General features: G+C 33.1%; 12 non-coding genes across 12 annotated transcripts; all 12 read left to right on the forward strand.

Annotated features, from left to right (window-relative positions):
- The first annotated feature begins 103 nt into the window (after nt 1-103).
- Nucleotides 104-177, forward strand: TRNAI-AAU (transfer RNA isoleucine (anticodon AAU)). The gene has a single exon. It is a non-coding gene; the product is annotated as a tRNA-Ile (tRNA).
- A 1,444-nt stretch (nt 178-1,621) lies between these two features.
- On the forward strand, nt 1,622-1,695 carry TRNAI-AAU (transfer RNA isoleucine (anticodon AAU)). The gene has a single exon. It is a non-coding gene; the product is annotated as a tRNA-Ile (tRNA).
- A 790-nt stretch (nt 1,696-2,485) lies between these two features.
- Nucleotides 2,486-2,559, forward strand: TRNAI-AAU (transfer RNA isoleucine (anticodon AAU)). The gene has a single exon. It is a non-coding gene; the product is annotated as a tRNA-Ile (tRNA).
- A 3,618-nt stretch (nt 2,560-6,177) lies between these two features.
- TRNAI-AAU (transfer RNA isoleucine (anticodon AAU)) lies at nt 6,178-6,251 on the forward strand. The gene has a single exon. It is a non-coding gene; the product is annotated as a tRNA-Ile (tRNA).
- A 789-nt stretch (nt 6,252-7,040) lies between these two features.
- On the forward strand, nt 7,041-7,114 carry TRNAI-AAU (transfer RNA isoleucine (anticodon AAU)). Its single transcript has one exon. It is a non-coding gene; the product is annotated as a tRNA-Ile (tRNA).
- A 580-nt stretch (nt 7,115-7,694) lies between these two features.
- On the forward strand, nt 7,695-7,768 carry TRNAI-AAU (transfer RNA isoleucine (anticodon AAU)). Its single transcript has one exon. It is a non-coding gene; the product is annotated as a tRNA-Ile (tRNA).
- A 1,444-nt stretch (nt 7,769-9,212) lies between these two features.
- TRNAS-ACU (transfer RNA serine (anticodon ACU)) lies at nt 9,213-9,286 on the forward strand. The gene has a single exon. It is a non-coding gene; the product is annotated as a tRNA-Ser (tRNA).
- A 1,443-nt stretch (nt 9,287-10,729) lies between these two features.
- On the forward strand, nt 10,730-10,803 carry TRNAI-AAU (transfer RNA isoleucine (anticodon AAU)). The gene has a single exon. It is a non-coding gene; the product is annotated as a tRNA-Ile (tRNA).
- A 787-nt stretch (nt 10,804-11,590) lies between these two features.
- Nucleotides 11,591-11,664, forward strand: TRNAI-AAU (transfer RNA isoleucine (anticodon AAU)). Its single transcript has one exon. It is a non-coding gene; the product is annotated as a tRNA-Ile (tRNA).
- A 1,444-nt stretch (nt 11,665-13,108) lies between these two features.
- On the forward strand, nt 13,109-13,182 carry TRNAI-AAU (transfer RNA isoleucine (anticodon AAU)). Its single transcript has one exon. It is a non-coding gene; the product is annotated as a tRNA-Ile (tRNA).
- Nucleotides 13,183-13,971: 789 nt separating this feature from the next.
- On the forward strand, nt 13,972-14,045 carry TRNAI-AAU (transfer RNA isoleucine (anticodon AAU)). Its single transcript has one exon. It is a non-coding gene; the product is annotated as a tRNA-Ile (tRNA).
- A 580-nt stretch (nt 14,046-14,625) lies between these two features.
- TRNAI-AAU (transfer RNA isoleucine (anticodon AAU)) lies at nt 14,626-14,699 on the forward strand. Its single transcript has one exon. It is a non-coding gene; the product is annotated as a tRNA-Ile (tRNA).
- The last annotated feature ends 141 nt before the right edge of the window (nt 14,700-14,840 follow it).

The raw sequence follows: 14,840 nt of genomic DNA on the forward strand, positions 1-14,840 counted from the left end.
AGTTAATTCATATTAAACAGCTGAAATTAAGCTTTCCAAATCTCTCGGTTGAACTATCATTAGCACTGCTTCCTGTGCTGGTCCTCCAGCAGATGTGCAAATTGGCCTGTTAGCTCAGTTGGTTAGAGTGTGGTGCTAATAACGCCAAGGTCACAGGTTCGATCCCTGTACAGGCCAAGTTTAATTCTTTGAAAAAAGATGAATATTTCTTGTGTCTCATTTTGGACTGTTTATCTCCTTGGATCAAACGCTGCATGAAGGATTGGATGAATACATTTGATATATTTATAGAATTAATTACTATTCTTAAAGCGCCTGGAATAACTATTAATGGTTCTAAGTTCTAACGCCAAGTAACTAAATCTTTTATTTATTGCAATTTATTGAGATCATTTTTGTTTAGTCTTGTTGATAATATATAAAGATACTATGAATGTAAACAGCTGAATATAAGCTTTCCACCTATCCCGGATTAACAATCAGTAGAACTTCATCATCTGCTTCATCTTCAGTAGTATGCTATATATTTAGTGACTCTATTAGTTTAGTCTGTTAGAGCATGAAGTAAAAAACGCCAAGGACATACTTTCAATCAGTCTCCAAGCCAATACTTGATGCTCCTTTAATGTTGAAAATAGATGTATTTTCTACTGTATCATGTTTATCTCTATATTTCCTTTGAGGAGAAGCTGATAAAATGATTAGATGAATCAATTCAATATAGGTGATGAATATTTATTTATTGCTTAACCACATGGAAAAAACGTTAATGGTTCTAAGTTCTAACACTAAGTATGTAAATCTCTTTTGTATTGTAATATTTTTTAAGTCATATTAGTTTCTTCATGTTTATAATATATAACAATAACTTCATGGTAAACTGCTGAAATTAAGCTTTCCAAATCTCCTGGTTTAACTATCATTTGCCCTTCTTCATATGCTGGATCTCCAGGTAGTTGTGCAAAATGGCCTGTTAGCTCAGATGCTTAGAGCGTGGTGCTAATAACGCCAAGGTCACAGGTTCGATCCCTGTAGAGGCCAAGTTTAATTGTTTGAACAAAGATGAATTTTTCTTGTGTCTCATTTTGGACTGTTTATCTCCTTGAATCACACGCTGCTTGAAGGATTGGATGGAATCAGTAGCATTTCATCATCTGCTAATTCTTCAAAAGTATTCTATATATTTAGTGAGCCTATTAGTTTAGTCTGTTAGAGCATGAAGTTAAAAACGCAAAGGACATAATTTCAATCAGTCTCCAAGCCAATACTTGATTCTCCTTTAATCTTGAAAATAGATGTATTTTCTTCTGTATCATGTTTACCTCCATATTTTCTTTGCGCAGAAGCTGATAGAATGATTAGATGAATCAATTGAATATAGGTGATGAATATATATTTATTGCTAAACCACGTGGAAAAAACGTTACTGGTTCAAAATTCTAACACTAAGTATGGAAATCTCTTTTGTATTGCAATTTTTTTGAAGTCATATTAGTTTCTTCATGTTGATAATATGAAAGTTAATTCATATTAAACAACTGAAATTAAGCTTTCCAAATCTCCCGGTTGAACTATCATTAGCACTGCTTCCTGTGCTGGTCATCCAGAAGATGTGCAAATTGGCCTGTTAGCTCAGTTGGTTAGAGTGTGGTGCTAATAATGCCAAGGTCACAGGTTCGATCCCTGTACAGGCCAAGTTTAATTCTTTGAAAAAAGATGAATTTTTCTTGTGTCTCATTTTGGACTGTTTATCTCCTTGGATCAAACGCTGCTTGAAGGATTGGATGAATACATTTGATATAATTATAGAATTAATTACTATTCTTAAAGCGCCTGGAATATCTATTAATGGTTCTAAGTTCTAACGCCAAGTAACTAAATCTCTTATTTATTGCAATTTATTGAGATCATTTTTGTTTAGTCTTGTTGATAATATATAAAGATACTATGAATGTAAACAGCTGAATATTAGCTTTCCAACTATCCCGGATTAACAATCAGTAGGACTTCATCATCTGCTTCATCTTCAGTAGTATGCTATATATTTAGTGACTCTATTAGTTTAGTCTGTTAGAGCATGAAGTTAAAAACGCCAAGGACATACTTTCAATCAGTCTCCAAGCCAATACTTGATGCTCCTTTAATGTTGAAAATAGATGTATTTTCTACTGTATCATGTTTATCTCTATATTTCCTTTGAGGAGAAGCTGATAAAATGATTAGATGAATCAATTCAATATAGGTGATGAATATTTATTTATTGCTTAACCACATGGAAAAAATGTTAATGGTTCTAAGTTCTAACACTTAGTATGAAAATCTCTTTTGTATTGTAATTTTTTTTAAGTCATATTAGTTTCTTCATGTTGATAATATATAACAATAACTTCATGGTAAACTGCTGAAATTAAGCTTTCCAAATCTCCTGGGTTAACTATCATTTGCCCTTCTTCATTTGCTGGACCTCCAGGTAGTTGTGCAAAATGGCCTGTTAGCTCAGATGGTTAGAGCGTGGTGCTAATAACGCCAAGGTCACAGGTTCGATCCCTGTACAGGCCAAGTTTAATTGTTTGAAAAAATATTAATTTTTCTAGTGTCTCATTTTGGACTGTTTATCTCCTTGAATCACACACTGCTTGAAGGATTGGATGGAATCAGTAGCATTTCATTATCTGCTAATTCTTCAAAAGTATTCTATATATTTAGTGAGCCTATTAGTTTAGTCTGTTAGAGCATGAAGTTAAAAACGCAAAGGACATAATTTCAATCAGTCTCAAAGCCAATACTTGAAGCTCCTTTAATGTTGAAAATAGATGTATTTTCTTCTGTATCATGTTTACCTCCATATTTCCTTTGCGCAGAAGCTGATAGAATGATTAGATGAATCAATTGAATATAGGTGATGAATATTTATTTATTGCTAAACCACGTGGAAAAAACGTTACTGGTTCAAAATTCTAACACTAAGTATGGAAATCTCTTTTGTATTGCAATTTTTTTGAAGTCATATTAGTTTCTTCATGTTGATAATATGAAAGTTAATTCATATTAAACAGCTGAAATTAAGCTTTCCAAATCTCCCGGTTGAACTATCATTAGCACTGCTTCCTGTGCTGGTCCTCCAGAAGATGTGCAAATTGGCCTGTTAACTCAGTTGGTTAGAGCGTGGTGCTAATAACGCCAAGGTCACAGGATCGATCCCTGTACAGGCCAAGTTTAATTCTTTGAAAAAAGATGAATTTTTCTTGTGTCTCATTTTGGACTGTTTATCTCCTTGGATCAAACACTGCTTGAAGGATTGGATGAATACATTTGATATAATTATAGAATTAATTACTATTCTTAAAGCGCCTGGAATATCTATTAATGGTTCTAAGTTCTAACGCCCAGTAACTAAATCTCTTATTTATTGCAATTTAGTGAGATCATTTTTGTTTAGTCTTGTTGATAATATATAAAGATACTATGAATGTAAACAGCTGAATATAAGCTTTCCAACTATCCCGGATTAACAATCAGTAGGACTTCATCATATGCATCATCTTCAGTAGTATGCTATATATTTAGTGACTCTATTAGTTTAGTCTGTTAGAGCATGAAGTTAAAAACGCCAAGGACATACTTTCAATCATTCTCCAAGCCAATACTTGATGCTCCTTTAATGTTGAAAATATATGTATTTTCTACTGTATCATGTTTATCTCTATATTTCCTTTGAGGAGAAACTGATAAAATGATTAGATGAATCAATTCAATATAGGTGATGAATATTTATTTATTGCTTAACCACATGGAAAAAACGTTAATGGTTCTAAGTTCTAACACTAAGTATGAAAATCTCTTTTGTATTGTAATTTTTTTTAAGTCATATTAGTTTCTTCATGTTGATAATATATAACAATAACTTCATGGTAAACTGCTGAAATTAAGCTTTCCAAATCTCCTGGGTTAACTATCATTTGCCCTTCTTCATATGCTGGACCTCCAGCTAGCTGTGCAAAATGGCCTGTTAGCTCAGATGGTTAGAGCGTGGTGCTAATAACGCCAAGGTCACAGGTTTGATCCCTGTACAGGCCAAGTTTAATTGTTTGAACAAAGATGAATTTTTCTTGTGTCTCATTTTGGACTGTTTATCTCCTTGAATCACACGCTGCTTGAAGGATTGGATGGAATCAGTAGCATTTCATCATCTGCTAATTCTTCAAAAGTATTCTATATATTTAGTGAGCCTATTAGTTTAGTCTGTTAGAGCATGAAGTTAAAAACGCAAAGGACATAATTTCAATCAGTCTCCAAGCCAATACTTGAAGCTCCTTTAATGTTGAAAATAGATGTATTTTCTTCTGTATCATGTTTACCTCTATATTTCCTTTGCGCAGAAGCTGATAGAATGATTAGATGAATCAATTGAATATAGGTGATGAATATTTATTTATCGCTAAACCACGTGGAAAAAACGTTAGTGGTTCAAAATTCTAACACTAAGTATGGAAATCTCTTTTGAATTGCAATTTATTTGAAGTCATATTAGTTTCTTCATGTTGATAATATGAAAGTTAATTCATATTAAACAGCTGAAATTAAGCTTTCCAAATCTCCCGGTTGAACTATCATTAGCACTGCTTCCTGTGCTGGTCCTCCAGAAGATGTGCAAATTGGCCTGTTAGGTCAGTTGGTTAGAGAGCGTGGTGCTAATAACGCCAAGGTCACAGGTTCGATCCCTGTACAGGCCAAGTTTAATTCTTTGAAAAAAGATGAATTTTTCTTGTGTCTCATTTTGGACTGTTTATCTCCTTGGATCAAACGCTGCTTGAAGGATTGGATGAATACATTTGATATAATTATAGAATTAATTACTATTCTTAAAGCACCTGGAATATCTATTTATGGTTCTAAGTTCTAACGCCAAGTAACTATATCTCCTATTTATTGCAATTCATTGAGATCATTTTTGTTTAGTCTTGTTGATAATATATAAAGATACTATGAATGTAAACAGCTGAATATAAGCTTTCCAACTATCCCGGATTAACAATCAGTAGGACTTCATCATCTGCTTCATCTTCAGTAGTATGCTATATATTTAGTGACTCTATTAGCTTAGTCTGTTAGAGCATGAAGTTAAAAACGCCAAGGATATACTTTCAATCAGTCTCCAAGCCAATACTTGATGCTCCTTTAATGTTGAAAATAGATGTATTTTCTACTGTATCATGTTTATCTCTATATTTCCTTTGCGCAGAAGCTGATAAAATGATTAGATGAATCAATTCAATATAGGTGATGAATATTTATTTATTGCTTAACCACATGGAAAAACGTTAATGGTTCTAAGTTCTAACACTAAGTATGAAAATCTCTTTTGTATTGTAATTTTTTTTTAAGTCATATTAGTTTCTTCATGTTGATAATATATAACAATAACTTCATGGTAAACTGCTGAAATTAAGCTTTCCAAATCTCCTGGGTTAACTATCATTTGCCCTTCTTCATATGCTGGACCTCCAGCTAGCTGTGCATAATGGCCTGTTAGCTCAGATGGTTAGAGCGTGGTGCTAATAACGCCAAGGTCACAGGTTTGATCCCTGTACAGGCCAAGTTTAATTGTTTGAACAAAGATGAATTTTTCTTGTGTCTCATTTTGGACTGTTTATCTCCTTGAATCACACGCTGCTTGAAGGATTGGATGGAATCAGTAGCATTTCATCATCTGCTAATTCTTCAAAAGTATTCTATATATTTAGTGAGCCTATTAGTTTAGTCTGTTAGAGCATGAAGTTAAAAACGCAAAGGACATAATTTCAATCAGTCTCCAAGCCAATACTTGAAGCTCCTTTAATGTTGAAAATAGATGTATTTTCTTCTGTATCATGTTTACCTCCATATTTCCTTTGCGCAGAAGCTGATAGAATGATTAGATGAATCAATTGAATATAGGTGATGAATATTTATTTATTGCTAAACCACGTGGAAAAAACGTTAGTGGTTCAAAATTCTAACACTAAGTATGGAAATCTCTTTTGTATTGCAATTTTTTTGAAGTCATATTAGTTTCTTCATGTTGATAATATGAAAGTTAATTCATATTAAACAGCTGAAATTAAGCTTTCCAAATCTCCCGGTTGAAATATCATTAGCAGTGCTTCCTGTGCTGGTCCTCCAGAAGCTGTGCAAATTGACCTGTTAGCTCAGTTGGTTAGAGCGTGGTGCTAATAACGCCAAGGTCACAGGTTCGATCCCTGTACAGGCCAAGTTTAAATCTTTGAAAAAAGATGAATTTTTCTTGTGTCTCATTTTGGACTGTTTATCTCCTTGGATCAAACGCTGCTTGAAGGATTGGATGAATACATTTGATATAATTATAGAATTAATTACTATTCTTAAAGCACCTGGAATATCTATTAATGGTTATAAGTTCTAACGCCAAGTAACTATATCTCCTATTTATTGCAATTCATTGAGATCATTTTTGTTTAGTCTTGTTGATAATATATAAAGATACTATGAATGTAAACAGCTGAATATAAGCTTTCCAACTATCCCGGATTAACAATCAGTAGGACTTCATCATCTGCTTCATCTTCAGTAGTATGCTATATATTTAGTGACTCTATTAGCTTAGTCTGTTAGAGCATGAAGTTAAAAACGCCAAGGATATACTTTCAATCAGTCTCCAAGCCAATACTTGATGCTCCTTTAATGTTGAAAATAGATGTATTTTCTACTGTATCATGTTTATCTCTATATTTCCTTTGAGGAGAAGCTGATAAAATGATTAGATGAATCAATTCAATATAGGTGATGAATATTTATTTATTGCTTAACCACATGGAAAAACGTTAATGGTTCTAAGTTCTAACACTAAGTATGAAAATCTCTTTTGTATTGTAATTTTTTTTAAGTCATATTAGTTTCTTCATGTTGATAATATATAACAATAACTTCATGGTAAACTGCTGAAATTAAGCTTTCCAAATCTCCTGGGTTAACTATCATTTGCCCTTCTTCATTTGCTGAACCTCCAGGTACATGTGCAAAATGGCCTGTTAGCTCAGATGGTTAGAGCGTGGTGCTAATAACGCCAAGGTCACAGGTTCGATCCCTGTACAGGCCAAGTTTAATTGTTTGAACAAAGATGAATTTTTCTTGTGTCTCATTTTGGACTGTTTATCTCCTTGAATCACACGCTGCTTGAAGGATTGGATGGAATCAGTAGCATTTCATCATCTGCTAATTCTTCAAAAGTATTCTATGTATTTAGTGAGCCTATTAGTTTAGTCTGTTAGAGCATGAAGTTAAAAACGCAAAGGACATAATTTCAATCAGTCTCCAAGCCAATACTTGAAGCTCCTTTAATGTTGAAAATAGATTTATTTTCTTCTGTATCATGTTTACCTCCATATTTCCTTTGCGCAGAAGCTGATAGAATGATTAGATGAATCAATTGAATATAGGTGATGAATATTTATTTATTGCTAAACCACGTGGAAAAAACGTTACTGGTTCAAAATTCTAACACTAAGTATGGAAATCTCTTTTGTATTGCAATTTTTTTGAAGTCATATTAGTTTCTTCATGTTGATAATATGAAAGTTAATTCATATTAAACAGCTGAAATTAAGCTTTCCAAATCTCCCGGTTGAACTATCATTAGCACTGCTTCCTGTGCTGGCCCTCCAGAAGATGTGCAAATTGGCCTGTTAGCTCAGTTGGTTAGAGCGTGGTGCTAATAACGCCAAGGTCACAGGTTCGATCCCTGTACAGGCCAAGTTTAATTCTTTGAAAAAAGATTAATTTTTCTTGTGTCTCATTTTGGACTGTTTATCTCCTTGGATCAAACGCTGCTTGAAGGACTGGATGAATACATTTGATATAATTATAGAATTAATTACTATTCTTGAAGCGCCTGGAATATCTATTAATGGTTCTAAGTTCTAACGCCAAGTAACTAAATCTCTTATTTATAGCAATTTATTAGGATCATTTTTGTTTAGTCTTGTTGATAATATATAAAGATACTATGAATGTAAACAGCTGAATATAAGCTTTCCAACTATCCCGGATTAACAATCAGTAGGACTTCATCATCTGCTTCATCTTCAATAGTATGCTATATAATTAGTGACTCTATTAGTTTAGTCTGTTAGAGCATGAAGTTAAAAACGAAAAGGACATACTTTCAATCAGTCTCCAAGCCAATACTTGATGCTCCTTTAATGTTGAAAATAGATGTATTTTCTACTGTATCATGTTTATCTCTATATTTCCTTTGAGGAGAAGCTGATAAAATGATTAGATGAATCAATTCAATATAGGTGATGAATATTTATTTATTGCTTAACCACATGGAAAAAACGTTAATGGTTCTAAGTTCTAACACTAAGTATGAAAATCTCTTTTGTATTGTAATTTTTTTTAAGTCATATTAGTTTCTTCATGTTGATAATATATAACAATAACTTCATGGTAAACTGCTGAAATTAAGCTTTCCAAATATCCTGGGTTAACTATCATTTGCCCTTCTTCATTTGCTGGACCTCCAGGTAGTTGTGCAAAATGACCTGTTAGCTCAGATGGTTAGAGCGTGGTGCTAATAATGCCAAGGTCACAGGTTCGATCCCTGTACAGGCCAAGTTCAATTGTTTGAACAAAGATGAATTTTTCTTGTGTCTCATTTTGGACTGTTAATCTTCTTGAATCACACGCTGCTTGAAGGATTGGATGGAATCAGTAGCATTTCATCATCTGCTAATTCTTCAAAACTATTCTATATATTTAGTGAGCCTATTAGTTTAGTCTGTTAGAGCATGAAGTTAAAAACGCAAAGGACATAATTTCAATCAGTCTCCAAGCCAATATTTGAAGCTCCTTTAATGTTGAAAATAGATGTATTTTCTTCTGTATCATGTTTACCTCTATATTTCCTTTGCGCAGAAGCTGATAGAATGATTAGATGAATCAATTGAATATAGGTGATGAATATTTATTTATTGCTAAACCACGTGGAAAAAACGTTAGTGGTTCAAAATTCTAACACTAAGTATGGAAATCTCTTTTGTATTGCAATTTTTTTGAAGTCATATTAGTTTCTTCATGTTGATAATATGAAAGTTAATTCATATTAACCAGCTGAAATTAAGCTTTCCAAATCTCCCGGTTGAACTATCATTAGCACTGCTTCCTGTGCTGGTCCTCCAGAAGATGTGCAAATTGGCCTTTTAGCTCAGTTGGTTAGAGCGTGGTGCTACTAACGCCAAGGTCACAGGTTCGATCCCTGTACAGGCCAAGTTTAATTCTTTGAAAAAGATTAATTTTTCTTGTGTCTCATTTTGGACTGTTTATCTCCTTGGATCAAACGCTGCTTGAAGGACTGGATGAATACATTTGATATAATTATAGAATTAATTACTATTCTTAAAGCGCCTGGAATATCTATTAATGGTTCTAAGTTCTAACGCCAAGTAACTAAATCTCTTATTTATAGCAATTTATTGAGATCATTTTTGTTTAGTCTTGTTGATAATATATAAATATACTATGAATGTAAACAGCTGAATATAAGCTTTCCAACTATCCTGGATTAACAATCAGTAGGACTTCATCATCTGCTTCATCTTCAATAGTATTCTATATATTTAGTGACTCTATTAGTTTAGTCTGTTAGAGCATGAAGTTAAAAACGACAAGGACATACTTTCAATCAGTCTCCAAGCCAATACTTGATGCTCCTTTAATGTTGAAAATAGATGTATTTTCTACTGTATCATGTTTATCTCTATATTTCCTTTGAGGAGAAGCTGATAAAATGATTAGATGAATCAATTCAATATAGGTGATGAATATTTATTTATTGCTTAACCACATGGAAAAAATGTTAATGGTTCTAAGTTCTAACACTAAGTATGAAAATCTCTTTTGTATTGTAATTTTTTTTAAGTCATATTAGTTTCTTCATGTTGATAATATATAACAATAACTTCATGGTAAACTGCTGAAATTAAGCTTTCCAAATCTCCTGGGTTAACTATCATTTGCCCTTCTTCATTTGCTGGACCTCCAGGTAGCTGTGCAAAATGGCCTATTAGCTCAGATGGTTAGAGCGTGGTGCTAATAACGCCAAGGTCACAGGTTCGATCCCTGTCCAGGCCAAGTTTAATTGTTTGAACAAAGATGAACTTTTCTTGTGTCTCATTTTGGACTGTTTATCTCCTTGAATCACACGCTGCTTGAAGGATTGGATGGAATCAGTAGCATTTCATCATCTGCTAATTCTTCAAAAGTATTCTATATATTTAGTGAGCCTATTAGTTTAGTCTGTTAGAGCATGAAGTTAAAAACGCAAAGGACATAATTTCAATCAGTCTCCAAGCCAATACTTGATTCTCCTTTAATCTTAAAAATAGATGTATTTTCTTCTGTATCATGTTTACCTCCATATTTCCTTTGCGCAGAAGCTGATAGAATGATTAGATGAATCAATTGAATATAGGTGATGAATATTTATTTATTGCTAAACCACGTGGAAAAAACTTTACTGGTTCAAAATTCTAACACTAAGTATGGAAATCTCTTTTGTATTGCAATTTTTTTGAAGTCATATTAGTTTCTTCATGTTGATAATATGAAAGTTAATTCATATTAAACAGCTGAAATTAAGCTTTCCAAATCTCCCGGTTGAACTATCATTAGCACTGCTTCCTGTACTGGTCCTCCAGAAAATGTGCAAATTGGCCTGTTAGCTCAGTTGGTTAGAGCATGATGCTAATAACGCCAAGGTCACAGGTTCGATCCCTGTACAGGCCAAGTTTAATTCTTTGAAAAAAGATGAATATTTCTTGTGTCTCATTTTGGACTGTTTATCTCCTTGGATCAAACGCTGCTTGAAGGATTGGATGAATACATTTGATATATTTATAGAATTAATTACTATTCTTAAAGCGCCTGGAATATCTATTAATGGTTCTAAGTTCTAACGCCACGTAACTAAATCTTTTATTTATTGCAATTTATTGAGATCATTTTTGTTTAGTCTTGTTGATAATATATAAAGATACTATGAATGTAAACAGCTGAATATAAGCTTTCCAACTATCCCGGATTAACAATCAGTAGGACTTCATCTTCTGCTTCATCTTCAATAGTATGCTATATATTTAGTGACTCTATTAGTTTAGTCTGTTAGAGCATGAAGTTAAAAACGCAAAGGACATAATTTCAATCAGTCTCCAAGCCAATATTTGAAGCTCCTTTAATGTTGAAAATAGATGTATTTTCTTCTGTATCATGTCTACCTCCATATTTCCTTTGCGCCGAAGCTGATAGAATGATTAGATGAATCAATTGAATATAGGTGATGAATATTTATTTATTGCTAAACCACGTGGAAAAAACTTTACTGGTTCAAAATTCTAACACTAAGTATGGAAATCTCTTTTGTATTGCAATTTTTTTGAAGTCATATTAGTTTCTTCATGTTGATAATATGAAAGTTAATTCATATTGAACAGCTGAAATTAAGCTTTCCAAATCTCCTGGTTGAACTATCATTAGCACTGCTTCCTGTGCTGGTCCTCCAGTAGATGTGCAAGTTGGCCTGTTAGCTCAGTTGGTTAGAGCGTGGTGCTAATAACGCCAAGGTCACAGGTTCGATCCCTGTACAGGCCAAGTTTAATTCTTTGAAAAAAGATGAATTTTTCTTGTGTCTCATTTTGTACTGTTTATCTCCTTGGATCAAACGCTGCTTGAAGGATTGGATGAATACATTTGATATAATTATAGAATTAATTACTATTCTTAAAGCGCCTGGAATATCTATTAATGGTTCTAAGTTCTAACGCCAAGTAACTAAATCTTTTATTTATTGCAATTTATTGAGATCATTTTTGTTTAGTCTTGTTGATAATATATAAAGATACTATGAATGTAAACAGCTGAATATAAGCTTTCCAACTATCCCGGATTAACAATCAGTAGGACTTCATCATCTGCTTCATCTTCAATAGTATGCTATATATTTAGTGACTCTATTAGTTTAGTCTGTTAGAGCATGAAGTTAAAAATGACAAGGACATACTTTCAATCAGTCTCCAAACCAATACTTGATGCTCCTTTAATGTTGAAAATAGATGTATTTTCTACTGTATCATGTTTATCTCTTTATTTCCTTTGAGGAGAAGCTGATAAAATGATTAGATGAATCAATTCAATATAGGTGATGAATATTTATTTATTGCTTAACCACATGGAAAAAATTTTAATGGTTCCAAGTTCTAACACTAAGTATGTAAATCTCTTTTGTATTGTAATTTTTTTTAAGTCATATTAGTTTCTTCATGTTGATAATATATAACAATACCTTCATGGTAAACTGCTGAAATTAAGCTTTCCAAATCTCCTGGGTTAACTATCATTTGCCCTTCTTCATATGCTGGACCTCCAGCTAGCTGTGCAAAATGGCCTATTAGCTCAGATGGTTAGAGCGTGGTGCTAATAACGCCAAGGTCACAGGTTCGATCCCTGTACAGGCCAAGTTTAATTGTTTGAACAAAGATGAATTTTTCTTGTGTCTCATTTTGGACTGTTTATCTCCTTGAATCACACGCTGCTTGAAGGATTGGATGGAATCAGTAGCATTTCATCATCTGCAAATTCTTCAAAAGTATTCTATATATTTATTGAGCCTATTAGTTTAGTCTGTTAGAGCATGAAGTTAAAAACGCAAAGGACATAATTTCAACCAGTCTCAAAGCCAATACTTGATGCTCCTATAATGTTGAAAATAGATGTATTTTCTTCTGTATCAGGTTTACCTCTATATTTCCTTTGCGCAGAAGCTGATAGAATGATTAGATGAATCAATTGAATATAGGTGATGAATATTTATTTATTGCTAAACCACGTGGAAAAAACTTTACTGGTTCAAAATTCTAACACTAAGTATGGAAATCTCTTTTGTATTGCAATTTTTTTGAAGTCATATTATTTTCTTCATGTTGATAATATGAAAGTTAATTCATATTAAACAGCTGAAATTAAGCTTTCCAAATCTCCCGGTTGAACTATCATTAGCACTGCTTCCTGTGCTGGTCCTCCAGAAGATGTGCAAATTGGCCTGTTAGCTCAGTTGGTTAGAGCGTGGTGCTAATAACGCCAAGGTCACAGGTTCGATCCCTGTACAGGCCAAGTTTAATTCTTTGAAAAAAGATGAATTTTTCTTGTGTCTCATTTTGTACTGTTTATCTCCTTGGATCAAACGCTGCTTGAAGGATTGGATGAATACATTTGATATAATTATAGAATTAATTACTATTCTTAAAGCGCCTGGAATATCTATTAATGGTTCTAAGTTCTAACGCCAAGTAACTAAATCTCTTATTTATTGCAATTTAGTGAGATCATTTTTGTTTAGTCTTGTTGATAATATATAAAGATACTATGAATGTAAACAGCTGAATATAAGCTTTCCAACTATCCCGGATTAACAATCAGTAGGACTTCATCATCTGCTTCATCTTCAGTAGTATGCTATATATTTAGTGACTCTATTAGTTTAGTCTGTTAGAGCATGAAGTTGAAAACGCCAAGGACATACTTTCAATCAGTCTCCAAGCCAATACTTGATGCTCCTTTAATGTTGAAAACAGATGTATTTTCTACTGTATCATGTTTATCTCTATATTTCCTTTGAGGAGAAGCTGATAAAATGATTAGATGAATCAATTCAATATAGGTGATGAATATTTATTTATTGCTTAACCACATGGAAAAAACGTTAATGTTCTAAGTTCTAACACTAAGTATGAAAATCTCTTTTGTATTGTAATTTTTTTTAAGTCATATTAGTTTCTTCATGTTGATAATATATAACAATAACTTCATGGTAAACTGCTGAAATTAAGCTTTCCAAATCTCCTGGGTTAACTATCATTTGCCCTTCTTCATTTGCTGGACCTCCAGGTAGTTGTGCAAAATGGCCTGTTAGCTCAGATGGTTAGAGCGTGGTGCTAATAACGCCAAGGTCACAGGTTCGATCCCTGTACAGGCCAAGTTTAATTGTTTGAAAAAAGATTAATTTTTCTAGTGTCTCATTTTGGACTGTTTATCTCCTTGAATCACACGCTGCTTGAAGGATTGGATGGAATCAGTAGCATTTCATCATCTGCTAATTCTTCAAAAGTATTCTATATATTTAGTGAGCCTATTAGTTTAGTCTGTTGGAGCATGAAGTTAAAAACGCAAAGGACATAATTTCAATCAGTCTCCAAGCCAATACTTGATTCTCCTTTAATGTTGAAAATAGATGTATTTTCTTCTGTATCAGGTTTACCTCTATATTTCCTTTACGCAGAAGCTGATAGAATGATTAGATGAATCAATTGAATATAGGTGATGAATATTTATTTATTGCTAAACCACGTGGAAAAAACGTTAGTGGTTCAAAATTCTAACACTAAGTATGGAAATCCCTTTTGTATTGCAATTTTTTTGAAGTCATATTAGTTTCTTCATGTTGATAATATGAAAGTTAATTCATATTAAACAGCTGAAATTAAGCTTTCCAAATGTCCCGGTTGAACTATCATTAGCACTGCTTCCTGTGCTGGTCCTCCAGAAGATGTGCAAATTGGCCTTTTAGCTCAGTTGGTTAGAGCGTGGTGCTAATAACGCCAAGGTCACAGGTTCGATCCCTGTACAGGCCAAGTTTAATTCTTTGAAAAAGATTAATTTTTCTTGTGTCTCATTTTGGACTGTTTATCTCCTTGGATCAAACGCTGCTTGAAGGACTGGATGAATACATTTGATATAATTATAAAATTAATTACTATTCTTAAAGCGCCTGG

The sequence above is a fragment of the Lissotriton helveticus genome, chromosome 4_1 (assembly GCF_964261635.1).
Source record: "Lissotriton helveticus chromosome 4_1, aLisHel1.1, whole genome shotgun sequence".
NCBI lineage: Eukaryota > Metazoa > Chordata > Amphibia > Caudata > Salamandridae > Lissotriton > Lissotriton helveticus.